The sequence below is a fragment of the Anguilla anguilla genome, chromosome 7 (genome assembly GCF_013347855.1).
Source record: "Anguilla anguilla isolate fAngAng1 chromosome 7, fAngAng1.pri, whole genome shotgun sequence".
In the NCBI taxonomy this organism is placed as follows: domain Eukaryota; kingdom Metazoa; phylum Chordata; class Actinopteri; order Anguilliformes; family Anguillidae; genus Anguilla; species Anguilla anguilla.
The window spans coordinates 24,808,203-24,814,283 of NC_049207.1; positions in this window are offsets into that span (position 1 = coordinate 24,808,203).

The following is a 6,081-nucleotide window of genomic DNA, read 5'->3' on the forward strand; positions in this document are numbered from 1 at the left end:
AAGTTGATGAAAACATATGTGTGTGCGCGTGCGTGTCTTCGTTTTTGTGCCACATCTGTATAGTTAGAGTAGCCTAATATAACTCAGTGCAACTCAATATCTTATGTCGTCCTGCATCACACCTGAGATGGCAGCTAGCTCACAATAGGGAGGTTTTGATTAAGTGTTGTTTCAACCGCTTAGCATGTATCGTGTGCTGAAAATAGCCTATATTTGTCATAATCACTGGAACGTTGTGAGAGCTTGTAAAGTGATGTTGTGTAACGATGTTGCGTCGCACGACGCTTGTCGAAATGGTCGAGCGACGAAGTAAAAATCGGGCTTTACTCGCGGACGCACGACCTTAAAACTGAGATTTCATCTCCTTCTTCGTAGCAGATAGATGATCTTCTTCTAAGCGGCGATTGGACATCGCAGTAGATGTCTACTATTACGCTGTAGTGGATACCGTAATGTTTATAATATAAAGACTGTATTCGTGTCGATTGTCCATGACGTTATGATCACTGCGGGCTGATTTAAATGACTTTAAGAGCACATCTTGCCCCCTGTTGATTGTAATACTTTTTAACTTTGTATGGTACTGGCTAGTAAATGGATAAATGCATGTCGATTTGTGGTTAAACATTCTCTGCAATATTCCAGGACAGACACAGCATCCTTTCCCCCAATAATGCGTGAATTACTGAGGCATACCTTAAAAATGTTTTTTTTTTTTTTTTTCTTTCCAGCGGAAACCAGCGCCATTTTCTTGTTAAGTAACTTGTTTGTTAGATGTTATGACGCTGTTGAAAGGAAGCATGTGCCCGGATTCCTCAAAGAGAACAAAAAGGCATAGGCCTACCAAATGGCAAAAAACGTTATCCAAGCTGTTAATAATAATATTATTATTATTATTATTATTATTATTATTATTATCTTTTTTTTCTGTTATTACGTTTAAAAGTGCTGAAATGTTTTGTTTTAAAAATGTATAGGTAACATGTTGTAAGACCCATCATGATCAAGGTAAAAATCCATTTGTGCATCCATCTGCCAACAATTCTGAAATTAAAACAGTAAAACATTATGGTGAAAATTATGTTTAACATGAATTGGATTCGGTGGTGCAGAGGGCAGCACTGTTGCTTCACAGCAAGAAGGTCCTAGGTTTAAATCCTGGGCCTTTATGTGTGGAGTTTGCATGTTTTCCCAGTGTGGGTCTCCTACAGTCCAAAAAGGCTAAGAGGCTAGTCCAGGTATCATACATTTCCCATATGTTTGAATGTTTGAGTGAATAGGGTGTGTGCCCTGTGATTGGCAGCCTGTCCAGGGTGTATCCCTGCCTCCTGCCCAATGCACATTGGGATAGGCTCCTGCACCACCCTCCACCCCCACCACGCCCCCCCCCCCCCCCCCCCCCCAACAACCCTGCCCAGGATAAGCAGGGCATGGTTCACATGAACAGATGTTTCTTCATAAATACAGGCTTTGTCAGTAATTAAACTTTTTTTGTGTGCCTATGAGGCAGGGCACCTCCAATCTCATCTCATTCATTGGAACATGTGACTCCAGTTAGCCTTTGGAGAATCCATTACCCTAGATGTTTACATACTTTTTCCAACCTAGACTGTGAATGTTTAAATGATGCATTCAGTTTGAACTATACAGTTGGAACTATGCATTCTGCCAAACCCAGATTTGTCAGTCTGACTGGAAGATATTGAAGCATGAGTCATCACTCCAGAGAACGCGTTTCCACTGCTCCAGAGTCCATTGGTGGTGTGCTTTACACCACTCCAGCCGACGCTTTGTGCTTGGAGATCTTTGGCGCACGTTTAGCTATTTGGACATGGAATCCCATTTCATGAAGCTCTTGGCGAACAGTTCTTGTGCTAATGTTGTTTCCAGAGGGAGTCTGGAGCTCTGTAGTGAGTGTTGCAACCAAGGACAAACAATTTTTATGCTCTTCATGCTTCAGTACTGGGTGGTCCCATTCTGTGAGCTTGTGTGGTCTACTACTTTGCGGCTGAGCTGTTGTTGCTCCTATACGTTACCACTTCACATTTACAGCATTTACAGTTGACTGGGGCAGCTCAAGCTGAGCAGAAATGTGACAAACTGACTTGTTGAAAAGGTGACATATATGACAGTGCCCAGTTGAAAGTCGCTGAGCTCTTCAGTACGACCCATTCTACTGCCTATTTTTGTCAATGGAGGTGGCATGGCTATATGCTTGATTTTATGCACCTGTTAGCAATGTATGTGGCTGAAATAGCATGAAAAACTAATTAGAAGGGGTGCCCACATACTTTTAGAAACTGAACTTATTTGTCTGTCCTTCATGAAATTGTAATAAGACAGTGTGACAACATTTGTATTGCATTAAAACATCACACACCAGAGGTTATCAAAAAATAAACTCAAAATCTCCCCCCCTATAGCTCGGTTCCTCCTGAGATGTCTTCCCATTGTGGCGGGGGAGGTATCTTGCCACCATGTGAGTGTTTTTATTCCAACTGGAATTTTTCCCCCCTCAATTGCTCGCTTTTTGCAGGTTCAGGCCTGGTTGTTGCCCAGTTTTTTTGTTTTTGGTTTTTTGTATGTCCACTGTAAAGTGTTTTTGTGACCATGTCTATGTACTATACAAATAAATTTTATAATAATTTTATTGAACAATCTCATTTCAAATGGTGTTTGTCCTAAGGAAATACTGAGAGGATTATCATATTAAATTGTGTTGATTATTAAAAAACCAACACCACTAGCATATAGTGTATTAGGACTGATTTTCTGATTTTGTATTTCCACTGTAAAGCATCACTAACTATGTCTCTATGAAAAGTATTGTACAAATAAAATTGAATTGAACAGTTTCATTTAAATGGAATTTGCCAAAGGAAATGCTGAGAGGGTTATTGTATTAAATTATCATATACATTTTTTTAAACAGAATTTGCACAGAATGTTCATTTGAAGTTATATGTCTTATAATGACATAAATGGTAATATGAGAACTTGCTATTACTGATTAGTACTTATTATTATTTATTTTTAGGAATCATCAATGTACTGAGACAGCCCTTGTCCTAGTATTGAATGATTTCTTTCTCTCCATTTATTATGGCTGTATCTCCATTCTTGTCCTACTTGACCTACTGTGTTGCCTTTGATACCACTATACAGTATTATCTGTCGTAGACCAGAAAAATCAGTTGGTATCACCAGGCAAGCTGTTAGGTGGTTTAAACCTTATTTCTCTGACAGATCTCAGTTTGTTGGTTAAACAACAAGTATGCTGAGTATTCCAAGGTAAACTTTGGAGTACCTCAAGGATTTGTTTTGGGTCCTTTGCTCTTTTCTCTGTGCATGATCCCCCTTGGGGACGTTATAAACAGACAAGGTAAACTAACACTGCTATGCAGATTATATGCAATTTTATATCTTTTGAACGAGGCTAAGTTGATTTGGATAGCCGAATTAGAGACCTGTCTTTAAGATGTAAAGGCTTGGATGAGACAAAATTTCCTCTTGTTGAATTCTCATCAGACTGAGATCCTGGTAGTAGGTCCCAAATCTCTTAGGGATAAATTCCTGCAGTTTTCTTTAAATTTAAATTGCTTCTCTGTCACTGCCAAATCAGTAGTTAAAAACCTTTGTGTAACTATTGATTCAGATCTCTCCCTTCAGGCCCACATTAATCAATATCACAAGAGTGGCCTTCCACCTGAAGAACATATCTAAAGATGTTTTCCCGCCAGAATGCTGAAAAAATGGTTCATGCATTTGTGTTCTCTCAGCTCGATTACTGTAATGTTTTATTGTCCGTTTGCACTAATTCAACCCTGAAACGTCTTCAATTTGTACAGAATGCAGTCACTATAGTTCTTACTAGAACTGAGAAATGTGAACATATCAGTCCAGTGGTCAAAACTTTTCATTGGCTGCCAGTCAAATTTTGAATTGACTATACGATTCTACTGTTAACTTATAAAGCTTTAAACTGTTTGGCTTCTGAATATCTTAGTGAGTTACTTATTCCTTATTCTCCTCCAAGATTACTTTGTTCTCAAAATTCAGACTATTTGGAAATTCCAAGTATATCTATAATTACAATGGGACCTTCTCTTCTCTTACAGAGCTCCTGTCTTATGGAACAATCTCCCTGTGCATATTTGGGCTTCAGACACTGTCTATAGATGTAGGCTCAAAATCTACCTCTTTAATCAATCCTATAGTTAAAGATGTCTAGGAGGGGTAAATCGAGAGCATAGAGCTGTTATGTGAGCTGAGCTGACTGTGCTGTTTAGTCTGGGAGAGCGGATATAGTCTAGAGAGAGGTGATTCTGGGATGCTGGGCACTGATAAATGGTTAAGTTAAATCACAGAGTTAAGCAAGTTAGATGCAAATGTCTGGACAGAGGAGTGGGCCAGGGCATCCTAGCAGTGCCGCCTCTCAAGCCAGCAGAACCAGATGTTCGTTTGGCAGCCTAGACCTCATCATTGTTCTGGGCTAAGGAACAGAGGGTGGATGGTAGTTCAGCCTAGGCCATGAATGCATGGTCAGAGTTAGCTACTGCAGGATTACAAAATAAATTGAAATCTGGTTGGGGCATCAGTAGGTCATTGGTTATACACTGATGACTGAGGATTTTATGGTAGCTGGATAGAACTTCTGTATGAGTGTTTATCCTAGTTATCTGGCGGAGAGAGTACACTCACTCTGTGAGTTGACAATCTCTATGATGCCTAATGTTCTTTTCTCTGTTTCTTTTTCCCTGGGCCTCCTGCCCTTCCCTCACCCTGAGTTCACAGACTGCTCCAGCCTTGCTCCGTGCCCTGAGTTCAGGGGGTCTGCTCCAACCCTATCCATCGTAACACTCATAAAGGGGCAACATAGCTCAGGAGGTAAGACCGATTGTCTGGCAGTCGGAGGGTTGCCGGTTAAAACCCCGCCCTGGGCATGTCGAAGTGTCCTTGAGCAAGACACCTAACCCCTAACTCCTAACTGCTCTGGCAAATGAGAGGCATCAATTGTAAAGCGCTTTGGATAAAAGCACTATATAAATACAGTCAATTTACCATCGCTCTGTGGTCGTGGACCACTGCAGCCCTCTTTCTTCCCCTGGTTCATGCCCAGGCCTAGATGCAGCCTGGAGCTCCAGATTAATCACCATGCCCCTCTAAACTGCACACTATACTTCCCTTCATTTCGATTACTATTTTTCCAGCTAGTTTACCTCACCTCAAATGCAACCTGCTCAACCCATTTTATTTGTTGTGATAGATCCCTTAATACACTTCTGTTACATCCATTCTACCCCTACGTTATGCCAGCAGATGGGCTCCCCCTCTATAGCTGGGCTCTTCCTGAGATTTTTTCCCATTGGGGCTTTTGCTTCCCATGCTTGCTATTTGGGGGTTCAGGCCTGGTTTTTGCTCTTTTTTTGCTACTCTGTAAAAAGCACGATACAAATAAGATTGAATTGATTTGACTGATGTGTGTTCAGAAATTGGGTGCTGTCTTGGCATAAGTACTTATGCAGCAATGTATACCGGTGCTTATGTATAAGAGGAGTGTGTAGTTTAACTATTCATGTTTTGGCAACTGAGTTTTTTTTTTGTTTTTTTTCCACCAGAATTGTATACATTTTAAACCCGGTAGGACATGTTCGCATGCATTTCTTCTAAACAGAAGGATAACACCTATAATGGCCTCACTGTTTTACAAGACAAATCTCCAACAACGGAGTCAGAGATGACAGAGTTGGCTGATGATTTTTAAGCAGTGGTCCAATATCAATAGGACAATGAAGCGGCCTGCCGCTACACGTCATGAACATTGATGTCATCCCGGTATTTTAAGTGCAATGATATTTCATATATTAACGTATTGCGATCGGATATTCTAATTTGCATAAGTTGCAGCGATGGTGGCTAAAAGTAAAATGTAAAAAAAAGAAAAGAAAAAAATATATATATGGATCCCATCACAGAAAAATGTTGGTCTACTGTTCCCTTGTGGGGCTTCTCTAAATCTAGGCTATTCAGCAAACGTCATTTCCTCTGTAGGCAAGTGAGCGTAGGTCTACAGCACTGAAC